This window comes from Telopea speciosissima, chromosome 2 (assembly GCF_018873765.1).
Source record: "Telopea speciosissima isolate NSW1024214 ecotype Mountain lineage chromosome 2, Tspe_v1, whole genome shotgun sequence".
NCBI lineage: Eukaryota > Viridiplantae > Streptophyta > Magnoliopsida > Proteales > Proteaceae > Telopea > Telopea speciosissima.
In genome coordinates this window covers 14,924,589-14,936,821 of record NC_057917.1, presented here as the reverse complement: position 1 = coordinate 14,936,821, position 12,233 = coordinate 14,924,589, and the positions used below count along the sequence as shown (strand labels likewise).

The 12,233-nt window shown below is 42.6% G+C and overlaps 1 protein-coding gene and 1 long non-coding RNA gene across 4 annotated transcripts in view; both read right to left on the bottom strand.

The window, feature by feature from the left end:
* Positions 1 to 12,233, bottom strand: part of LOC122651698 (ABC transporter G family member 28-like) — a 97,567-nt gene that overhangs the window by 20,744 nt on the left and 64,590 nt on the right. The window lies entirely within an intron of this gene.
* Positions 33 to 5,494, bottom strand: LOC122651704. The gene is made up of 3 exons (XR_006331493.1): positions 5,358 to 5,494; positions 3,730 to 3,731; positions 33 to 47 (listed from the first exon to the last, which is right to left on the bottom strand). It is a non-coding gene; the product is annotated as an uncharacterized LOC122651704 (long non-coding RNA).

The following is a 12,233-nucleotide window of genomic DNA, read 5'->3' as shown; positions in this document are numbered from 1 at the left end:
AGCTTTGCAACAGGGGCAAAGGTCTCCTGGTAATCAATCTTGTATGTCTGAGTGAACCCCTTGCCACGAGTCGTGCCTTATATCTATCCACAGTGCCATCCACCTTCTATTTCACTACAAACACCCACTTGCATCCAACAGTCCTTTTCTTTGGTGGAAGAACCAAAAGCTCCCATGTGTCATTTTTTTTCAGGGCTTCCATTTCTTCCATCATTGCTGCCTTCCACTTTCCATCTGATAGAGCTTCCTGCCAATTGTTAAGAATACGAACAAAAGAAAGATAAGAAACAAAAGCACGAAAAGAAGGAGAAAGGGAGTCATAGGAAACAACATGGGATATAGGGTGCTTAGTGCAAGCCCTGACACCTTTGCGAACAGCAATAGGTAGATCAAGAGAGGAAGTATTACCAAGTGGAGAAGCAGGTTCTGGATTCAGGTTCGGCAACTGAATAGGTATTGGTGTTGCAGTGGATTGAAGTTGCTTATGTTTTCTTGCATATGTCTACACATTAGAATCATTAATCCTCTTCTGAAACTCACTAATGGTTTTCTAGACTGGAGTTAGCCGGACTGGAGTTGTCTCCCCCTGAATAGGAATGTCAACATTATCTGTTATGGTCTCCCCCTGTATAGGAACCTCTCCCTCTAAAGCAGAGGAAGGATTAGGAGTAGGAGGAATAGGACCAGACTCATTGTGAACATCTAGAAGAGGAGGTTCTATGGTCAACACATCTTCACTAACACTCTCCCCTTGAAGAGGTGGGGACGAATAGTAAGAGAGAGTCTCATGAAAGTCAACATCCATACTCACCATGGTACGTCTGGCAGGAGGATAATAGCATTTGTACCCCTTTTGGGTGGCAAAGTAACCCAAGAAAATGCAGCGAAGACTACGGGGCTCAAGTTTACCAGGGGATTTAGTATCCCTAGCATAACAAACACAGCCAAACACCCTAGGAGGAACAATAAAAAAGGAAGAGCCGTGTAGAAGCTCGATAGGGACTTGGAACCAAGTACCCTAGAGGGCAGCCTATTAATTAAATAGGTTGCAGTAAGGACAGCATCCCCCCCATAGAAGGAGGGAACATTTCGAGCAAACATAAGTGCCCTAACCACCTCCAAGAGATGGCGATTTTTACTCTCAGCCACACCATTCTGGGTTGGAGTATCAACACAATTGGTCTGATGTAAAATGCCATGGGCAGCCAGGTATTTTTTGAACTGACCTTCCATATACTCTGTCCCATTGTCACTTCTCAAGACTTTGAGAATGAAAGCAAATTGGGTCTGAACCATCTTGTGAAAGTGCTGAAAACAGGAAAAAACTTCAGCCTTAGTGTGCATCATATAGACCCAAGTGAACCTAGAATAACAATCTATGAAAGTGACAAACCAGCGATGACCAGAAATAGAAACCTTACAATTAGGACCCCACACATCAGTATGAACCAAATTAAATAAGGAAGAACATCTTTTATTAGAAATAGGATAATTTGAACATGTTTGTTTAGCCAAGACACAAGCCTCACAAAAAAACTCTTCCTTATTACAATTTTTAACTAAGGATGGAAATAACTGAGACAAAGTTCCTAAGGGGGGGTGTCCTAATCTAGAATGCCATTGGTGTAACTCAGAGGAGAATGAAGATGGCTGACATAATGAAGAAGGTAACGCTCTTGAAATAGGAAGTCCATCATTAAGTAGGTACAATCCACCATGCACACTACCCGATCCAATCGTCTTCCCTGAGTCCAGTTCCTGAAAAACACAATGAGTTGGAAAAAAGGTTTCTATGCAATTCAGATTTTTGGTAATACTACTAATAGATAAAAGATTAGTAGTGAATTTATGAATATGCAAAACAGAAGACTAGGTAAGAGAAGGGGAGCAGCTTATGGATCCTTTCCCGGATACCGATGAGAGGGATCCATCAGCCACTTTGACTTTATCCTTGCCTAAAGTAGGAGAATAGGTATGAAAAATGTTAGAAGAACCTGTCATGTGATCAATGGCACCGGAAGTTTATAATCTATGGAGTGCAGACAACCGATGCACATTGACCAGCAAAAAAGATACCTGAACGGGCAAAGTGGGAATTTGATGGAGTAGAGCAACTGGCAGGAGCAAATGTAGTAGAGGCAGCGGAAGTCTGTAACATATGTCGAAAAGCTTGTAATTATTCCTGGGAGAGGCCACTTTCAGTAGTGGGGGCTGTAGCTACACTTTCAGTGTGATTAGCCTTGTTTCTAGTTTTACCAACCACGTTTGGCCTCAAAATCAGCAGGCTTCCCATGTAATTTCCAACAAGTAGCCTTAGTGTGATATGGTTTGTTGCAATGTTCACACTTGATAGGCTTCTTTGTTGAAAAGCCGATGCATTACCCTGATGAAGGAATTGGAGTAGAACCAACAGCCTGTAAGGCTGATCTTTCAACCGTAGGGGTGAGTAACATTGCAGCCCTACGGGTTTCTTCAGTGTGAACAAAAGCAAAAGCCTACTCCAAGGTTGGAAAAGGTACCCGACCAAGAACTTGAACCAGAATTGGTTCATATTCAGCATTAACTCCAGCCAAAAAATCAAAGGTACGAATCTGGTCCACATATTTGCGATAGGCAGCAATGTCTGCAGCAGTAGAGGGCTGAAACCGAGAGTAGTGATCCAATTGTTGCCATAGACTCTTGAGGGCAGCATAGTACTTAGTGACAAACAATTCTTTCTGTGTAGTGGTATGGAGGGTCTTACGAATCTCATAAACTTGAGCATCATTCCTCAACTGTCCATACGTTTCCTTGGCAGCAGTCCAAATTTGTGTAGCTGTGTCAAGGAGAAGATACTGACCAGAGATATCAGAATTCATAGAGTTCAATACGAAAGACATAACGATCGCATCATTAGCAGTCCAACGAGCCCGAAGAGGGCCTTCGTCAGGGGGCTGAACAGAGGTGCCAGGAAGATGGCCAGTGAATCCTCTTCCAGCCACAGTTAAAGAAAGAGATCTGGCCCACATCAAGTAATTGGAACCATCCAATTTAATTGCAGCAGCATAAGGGAGGAATTCAGTCCGGGACTGACCTTCTTCTCCAAAGGTAGCTCTGGTAATATCTGACCCAGGCATACTTGCAGGTAATCAACTGAGAAAGCCAGCAAAAAGTCGATCCTGGAAAGTGGAAATCTGAGATATGGCAGCAAAACTCCAAGGATGAGGCTGATATGCTGGTCGAGTGCTCCTTTGGTGAGTATAAAACTCCCTCAAAATCAGCAAAAGGGGAGAACTCTAACCCAAAAATCGATGAGTGTCAGGGTTTTGAAAAACCCAGAATTTGAGATCGATAGAGGGAAAGGGGGCTTCAATATGTGATGTAGACTTGCAATAGAATCCAGAGATGCTAGAATGGAACCTCCAATGCGAACAACCAATCTCCAGTAGGAATGAGACTTGATCTTCAAGGGGGAGATTCTCCAAAAAATCGCAGAAGGAAAACAGGGCAGCAACTATCGCAGAGAAGAAAAAAGATTTATATCATCGATTGAGGTAGATGGAGGGTAGCAACTAGATCATTCGATCACCTCATTAGTGCTGCCCCTTAAGTAGTGAACAAAAAACCAGAAAAAAAAGGAGAAGAAGAAGAAGCTGAGAAAGAAAGGAGAAGAGCAAACGAGGGGGTAGGAAAAGGGGGATGTGTTTTGTAACTTTTAGATCAGAATTGGCTCTGATACCATGATGGAACCGCTTCCTCTAAAAGGCCGACCTTGTAGGAAAAGGAGGAAACAATATGTATATCATACTGAAGCTCTAACACGGCGGTTTATCCAAAGGGGAACACGGGTGGATAAATAATTCAACACCTGCCCGCTCCCAGGGGGACTCGATACAATGTTAGCAAACACAATTTAGAATGAATGGCTTGAATGATCAGTTCGATCAACAAGCTTCTCTTTATAAAGAAGAAATTACAAATTAAAGGGCAAATCTGTCCCTGCAATAGCCGACTCTAACTAGAAGAGTTAGCAATACATAAAACATAATTACCAAACCAAAAAGACCAGAATACCCCCATGGTATTCTGGTATACATTATTCAACAAGTATGTTTTTATATTTGTTATATCATTTACTTAACATATTATTCATAAACAAGCAGATACCCCTCCTATTTGAATCCAATAAAAATAGTTAAAAAAATAAAATTTCTAAAGGATAAAAAGTCAACCCCCCAATTCAAGAACAAAAAATTGGATTTTCGACGGTAGGTGAAATTTTCAACTTCCTAATGTTTTGGTTTTTCTCAATTCTAAAAATATCATAAATCTTAATATGGTAAAACACTGTTAGAAACAAAAGGAGTGGTAAAATATTCATTTGTTTTGATATTCAAAAAAAAATATTTTTTCATTCAGAACGATTTCGATAGCATTCGCGTGTACTAAATAAGGTTTGACCGTAATATCAGTATATAACTCATTCAATATAAATTAGATTTAAGAAAACTTGGATTTGTTGGAAAGCTGGTTGTGTGATTTACCTAATACAAAAAGTCTCATGTAAAAATGAAATCATTTGACCAGAACTTCTTAGAGAAAGAACATTTCTCTAAATCGAGAGCAATTTAATTAAATATAGATAAGATCATATTTTCTAAGAACACTATAAACCAAATGTGAGACTAGGTATACCAGGCATAGAAAAACATCTTGGTCGAAACTTACAATTTCGACTAAGATATCTCAGTTTTGCCAGCTACTTTTATATTTTTTTATTTCATTTACTTAAGATATTATTCATAAATAAGCAAATACCTCCCATTTGAATCCAATAAAAATAGTTAAGAAATCAAATTCCAAAAGGATAAAAGTCACCCCCCCCCAAGTTCAAGAACAAAAATTGGATTTTCGGCGATAGGTACAATTTTCAATTTTTAAATGCAAAGGTTTTTCTCAAATCTAAAAATTGCATAAATCTTAATATGGTAAATCATTGCTAAAAACCAAAAATGCGGTAAAATATTCATTTGTTTTTATATTAAAAAAATATTTTCATTTATAGTGATTTTAAATAGCATTCTCGCACACCAAATAAGGTTTAACCGGTACATAACTCTTTCAATATAAATCAGATTTAAGCAATCTTGGATTTGTTTGGAAGAGTTTCTAGAGCGTGGTTTAATAAGTTCAGTTCAATTATTATTCGGTGCGGATTTTTGTAGTGTTATTCTGATCATTTTGTGTTTGTTTGTCGCCGGAATTCTAGAGTGATTGTATTGGTTGTGTATGTCGATGATATTATCATATCTAGGGATGATGCGCCTGGGGTTACAAAGATGAAATCTTACCTACAGCAGCATTTTCAGTTGAAAGACTTGGGTGTCCTCAGGTATTTTCTTGGTATTGAAGTACTATGGAGTAACAAAGGGATTAGTCTCTCATAGAGAAAATATGTTTTGGATCTCTTATCTAAGACTAGTGTGCTTGCTTCCAAACCAATTTTGGGATAGATGATGGTGAGGAATTTGATGATTAAGCACGACCAGTACAGGAGATTGGTAGAGAAACTCATTTACCTTATTGTTACTAGGACTGGACATATCTTTTGTTTTTGGAATTATTAGTCAGTTTATGTAGTCACCTAAGAATACTTACTGGGAGACATCATGTCAAAATTTGAAGTATCTTAAGGGTGCTCCAGGAAAGGGGCTCATCTTCCGACCTCATCATCATATTGATTTAGTTGGATACTCCGATGTGGATTGAGCTGGTGTTGATGGTGATAGGAGATCTACCACAGGTTGCTATACATTCATTGGTGGCAATCATGTCACATGGAGAAGCAAAAAAGCGGACGACTATGGCTAGATCTAGTGTTAAGGCTGAGTATAGGACCATGGCTCATATAGCAACCGAATTAATGTAGTTGAAATTGCTTCAAGAGTTGGAATTTCCGGTTTCTAAACCCATGAAGATATCTTGTGATAATCAAGCTGCCACTTATAGTGCCAATAAGCTGGTATTTCATAAAAGGATCAAAGGATCAAACACATTAAAATTTATTGTCACTTTGTGAGGGATGCAATTATGAGGAAGTTGATTGATATTTTGTTTCTTCTACAGATCAGTTGGGTGATATGTTCACCAAACCTTTGCTCAGTCCTGCTTTCCGGAAAGACTGTTCCAAGTTGAGCATGGGTGATGCACGCTCTAGCTTGAGGGGGAGTCTTAAGTTACTGTAAGGATATTTCTGTAATTTGAGAGTAGGTTTTATTGTTTTATTTCTGGTCTTTAGTCTATAGCAGTGTGGTAGGGGTATACTTGTCTTGTATTTACCTTAAAGTGAAACTATAAGTGAGGTCTCACGGTTTGGGATTCTAACCAAACCGTGAGCCAGTTTTCTCTATGGGCTTGCGGCTTTCCCTTTCTCTCCTCTTTCTCTTCTTGTGCTAACACTGGTTTTCCCTATTTGATATTGGAATTTCAGTGAATATAGACATGCTTGAGGAAGCTAAACTAATTCAAAATAATTACAACAAACTGAAGGAAATCATTTGTCATAGAGACAACAACCATTGGTCCCAGAATATAGGAGAAAATACGAACATCACTCTGGTGAAGATTGCCTTTTCACGATGAACTTTTTCTTTTATTTAATTAAATTTTTTCATTTTTTTTTCAAGGTGAAAGTCTGGTTGGCAACCCATGGACAAACTAGGTGGATGGGTGAATTTGTTCTGTCAAATGGAATAGTGATGTGGTGGCAAATCTGACCGTTTGATATATGGGTAATGGCTTAAATTGGCCACATGTCAAATTCCAGCTTCAAATTCAATCACTTAACCCTCCCATGTATGTCAATGCACCCCCTAGTAGTCCCGTGCACACTCTTGGAAGTCCTTGTTTTTTGCGATGCTTTTTTTTTCCACTTGGCCAACTCTGATTGGGTTGAAACTTGACATGCGAGCAGAGGACCTTGTGGTCTACCTATCCAGAAAATTTCAGCTCCACCTGATCGACGAATAGGGGGCTATTCGCCTTTTAAATCAAAGTAGAGTAGGTTTAGGTTCCTTTCTCAATCTTTCTCTAGAACCTCACTCATCGGTTTTGCCATGGGTTGCTGTCCACCAAAACAGCTCCCTTTTTTTAATAGCGAACAAAACTTACTGCTGTGAACTCAAGGAATCAATTTGCTTATGTACATGAATTACAGGCAATAGGCGTCTACTTCAATATGAAGAGTCATAGATGATTTATTGGTTTGGGAAGAAGGTGCTAGTGGAAATAATAGAAGAATGTTGCTTATTTGTCTTCTCTTGAAAACTTTCCATTAGTTACCAATTAGTTAGACACTCCCGAGATCAGGGGTTGGTTCATCGGTAGGGTTTTGTCGATGGCGATTCCTCCTCCTCGGGAGAATCGCCCCCCTGGCCCTGGGCTTGAGATTGCTGTGGCAGGGGCTTTGCCAGCATCGTTTGCTTCTGTAGTTTCACGATCGCTGGCCACGCCTCCTGTCGAGGTGGAGGTGAAGAAGCCTTCTTAGTTGTATGGGGAGCCTGCAGTGTTTTTTTCAAAGGCGGAAGTGGAGCTGTTTGAGCTTGTGTTTTCAACTACTTTGCTCGCCAAGTGTAGTTATGGCAGACCGTCCTTATTTTCGATCAAGAATTTTTTACAGAAATCCTTATTCCTTCAAGGGGATGTATTCGTGTCGCTCTTGGACCCAAGACATGTGCTTCTGCGTTTTTCGATCCAGGCAGACTTTGTTAAGGTTTGGATGAAGGGCCAGCTACATGTCCAAGGTTTTCTTCTACGGTTCATGAAGTGGACCTCAGATTTTGTTTCAGGCTGGGAATCACCCTTTGCACCAATTTAGGTTTCTTTGCCTGGGCTGCCTGTAAATTTCTACCAAGGGAATTTCTTGGTTTCTATTGCAGGGGCAGTTGGAAGGGTTTTGAAAGTTGATAGTGCCACAACCAGTTGTACGCGCACGGTGGCTGCCCGGGTTTGTGTTGAAGTTGACCTGCGAGCTTCTCTCCCTTCGAAGGTCTGGATAGGGTGTGGAGCAGATGGATTCTACCAGAAGATAACTTACGAAGGCTTACCGATGTACTGCGACCTTTGTTCAAAGTTAGGGCACTCAAAGGAGGTGTGTAGCAAGACTGTAAGTGCGAAGGAAGGGGCTTTTCATTCTGCGCCAGGCGAGATAGCTGCTCCTCAAGGGGGGGGAGAAATCAAGAGCTGAGGTTGTTGGCGATGGAGGTGGTGACCGAAATAAGTAGGGGGTCTTTATTCCTAGGGGAGAAGGTTCGTCGCGTGGGGTTTCTGCAGCCCATGGGGGTGCGCTAAGCAGGGAAGTGTGACAGCTAGTCGTGGACTGAAGGGGAGGGGAGGACGATGGAGACCTGCTGTCCAGAGGGCTGTGTCTCGAGGGACTTTAGCTGAGGGGTTTGGTTCTTTGGTTTCTGTTGGGGATCTCGATAACAGTAATGGTTGTAGTGTTGTTTATGCTGTTGATGGTGGTCCTGCTCAGGCATTTGCCGTTGAGGTTGGTACGGTTTTGGTCGCCGAGGTCTTGGAGGAGGGTGAACTGCCTGGCGATGAGGGTGGTGCTGTGGCACCTCAGATGGTTTCGGGAACAAGTTTGGCTGAGAAGGTGGGGGTGCCAGTTCTTGATGCACCTATGCAGCTGCGGCTGGAGGTGATAAGTGAGGCGGAAATTGATGGGGATGACGTCGATGACTTGGTGGCATCTGGCTCGCAGCCTGTGGAAGGCTCGTCTACGCCTTATTTTGGGAATAGGGTTGGGCATCTCTGTGTTAGAGATGACTCGCATGTGGCACATGGGAATGCTGCCCTCTTGAACCGTGCTGATTTAATTGCAAGTTTCAAAACCCTTAATGCTTCTCTAGGGGAGAGGCTCCGCAGAACTTTTGAGAGGAGGGATGAAGAGGGTAGAAATTTAGATCCGGCGGATCTTCCCAGACCAAAACTCAAGTCTCCCCGGAGCGCTAGTCTCTGGGCGGCTCAGATGTATAAGAGAAAGAAATTAAAGCGTGCAAGGCCAGTGAAAGGGGGGATCCAGAGTCGGATAACAAGGTCTATGGGGTGGGTGGGCACTTCGGTGATAAGTTCCAAATGAATTGTATACTGGAACGCAAGGGGAATTGGAAATAAGCCTACAACAAGGCGGCTGAAAACAATGGTTAATTTATATAAAGCTAATGTTGTGGCTATTGCGGAGCCAAAAGCACAGCCTTTTAAGGCGCAAGTTGTGATGAGAAGGATTGGTTTGGATTCGGTGTATACGGCTGAGAGAATTTGGTTGTTTTGGAGGAGCTCGTTGTGAGTTAATATGGTGGAGGAGCATCGCCAGTTTGTCACACTGGAATGCTTGACTGCTAATGTGGTTAATTTCAATATTACCTTTGTTCATGGGCTTTGCTCGGCGATTGAGCGGAGGGATATGTGGGAGGCTTTAGATCGGTTTTCCAGGTCTACCTCTCTTACCTGGTCGGTAGGGGGTGATTTTAATGTTGTGTTGTCCCCCTTGGAAAAGATTGGTGGTAGGCCAGCTTGTTCCCTGTCTTTGGATGATTTTGGAAGTTTTGTGAGTGGAGCTGCCCTCTTAGATGCGGGGTATGTTGGCAACATTTGCTCTTGGTCGAACAATCAGACTATTGTGGGAAGGGTGCTGGCAAGGTTGGATCGGTTTTGGGTGACCTCGGCATGGTCATCTGCTTCTCCCAGGTGTGAGGTAAGTAGGTAACCCATCTTAGCATGGTCTGTTCAGATCATGCGCCTTTATGGCTCTCTGTTTCAGATCTTGGTGGTCGTTCTATTTCAGCTTTTAAATTTCAGCAAATGTGGTTGTTGCACCCGAATTTTCAAGATTTCATAAAGAGCCAATGGGAGTTGCCAACTTTCGGCTCGCCTTTCTGTGTTTTGTTTGTAAAGCTTAAACGGCTACGTATTGCGCTATGCTCTTGGAATAGGAGGTTTTTGGCAACATACACCAGAAGGTTAGGGATGCCAAAGATTTGGTTAGCAGGGCGGAGGCTACCAATGATCTTCATGCTAATCCGGAGGCCATGGAGACCCTAGAGGAGGCCAGGAAAGTTTTACAAGGGGTGTTCCTGCTGGAGCAAATTTTCTGGAAGCAAAAATCCAAGGTCACCTGGTTAAAAGAGGGGGATCGAAATACTAAATTTTTCCACTCCATGGTTAATGTCCGAAGGAAGCAGAGTGGTATTCACAAAATAAGAGTTGGGATGGGTCGTGGATATCAGATCAAGGAGGGGTGCAGGTGGCGGCGGTGAGTCACTTGGCGGACATTTTTGCCTCTCAAGGATGTCTGGTTGATGATGAACTGCTTTACCTTATTCCACAGGCTGTGTGACAAAGGAAAATAATTTAGCTCTTTTGGCTCCACCCTCTTTGGAGGAGGTGAGAGTGGCAGTTTTCTCCTTGTCAAGTGACAGTGCTCCAGGTCCTGATGGTTTCTCAGGGTACTTTTTTACGGCTTGCTGGGAGATTGTTGGTAATGATGTCTGGGCAGCGGTTAAAGATTTCTTTGAAGGGGGTTTTCTTCCAAGAAGCTTCATTTCTGCAAATCTGGTGCTTATTCCAAAAAAGGACAGCCCAGAGGTAATGTGGGATTTTCGGCCCATTAGCCTCTGCAATTTTTCTTATAAAATTACTGCTAAATTTGTTGTTTCTAGATTGGTTGGGTTGCTCCCCTCTTTGGTAGCGAAACAGCAGGGTGCTTTTGTGCAAGACAGGTGTATTCATGACAACATTTCCATTGTCCAAGAGGTTGCCCAGGATTTGAACAGGAAGGCTCAAGGAGGAAACGTGATTCTCAAGCTGGATATGGTGAAGGCCTATGACCGCCTGGAGTGGAAGTTCCTCTACTTGGTTCTCTCTAAATTTGGTTTTGTTGATGCTTGGATTAATTTAATCAAGAAAACTATAGAGAATTGTTGGTCTTCTATAGTTATGGATGGTAGACATAGTTATCAAGGCGGGAAAGCGACCATGACGTTTTAGAGGGGCAAAATTCAAGGCGAAAGCGCCATGGCGGCTAGGCGCCTGCCATGGCGCCCAAGGCGACCAAGGAGCCTGGACGCCATGGCGTCGCCATGGCAACGCCTTGATAACTATGGTGGTAGAGCCTCAGGTTTCTTCAAGTCCATCATGGGCTTAAGACAAGGAGATCCCTTATCGCCTACCCTGTTTATTTTGGTGGAGGAAGTTCTTAGCAGGGGCTAAAAAATCAGTTCTCAGAGGGGCGAGCTTTGTATTTCCTGCTTACAAGAGGGTGTCCTAGAATCTCTCATTGTTTGTTTGCTGACGATACCATCATCTTTACCAGGGGTTTAAAGAGCTCTTTAAAACAAATTATGGGCTTTATCAGCAGGTATGAAGGTTTTTCAGGGCAGCTGGTGAATAGACAAAAAAGTTGTTTTGTGTTGAGTAATAAGGCTTTGGCGGCTAGGGCGCGCATGGTAGGAGCTATTACAGGTTTTGCGAGGGAGGCGCTGCCGATAACTTATTTGGGGGCTCCGCTCCATGTTAGAAGGCTTAAAATCTGTTTCTTTGACAATTTGGTTGGAAAAATAAGAAACAAGATGGCGGGTTGGAAAGGAAAGCTTTTATCGTCTGGGGGACGTGTGACGCTGTTAAAGCATGTTCTTACTTCTATTCCCATTCATTTGCTTGCCACTTTGGAGCCACCCAAGGCTGTTCTTAAGAGGATTTATGGCATTTCGCTGACTTCCTATGGGGGAGTTCGGAGTGGGGAAGGCACCGACATTGGGTGAATTGGCAGAAGGTTTGCAGGCCTCTTGAGGAAGGGGGATTGGGGATTAGGCTATTGGAGGACTTCGGCCTCGCTCTAAGGCTTAAAGGCCTGTGGAGGATATTTTCTGACCACTCTCTGTGGAATGCGTTCTTCAGGGCTAAGTTTTTTAAAAATATTCATGTTGCATTGGCAGGGTCAAGTGGTTTAGGCTCAAAGTCTTGGAGAAATGCTCTGGCGCATAAGGATCTCTTACTGGCTAAGTCAAGATAGTTACTTGGATCTGGTGATATTTCTTTCTGGTTAGATAACTGGGTGGGGGATGGCCCTCTGATTGATTATGTGGATAACGCGCTTCTGGTCGATATAGATTTGAAAGTTAAAGATGTTGTAGATGAGGTTGGTGCTTGGAAGCAGAACTTGTTGGCCTAAATTGACTCTGCAGGGGTAAGGT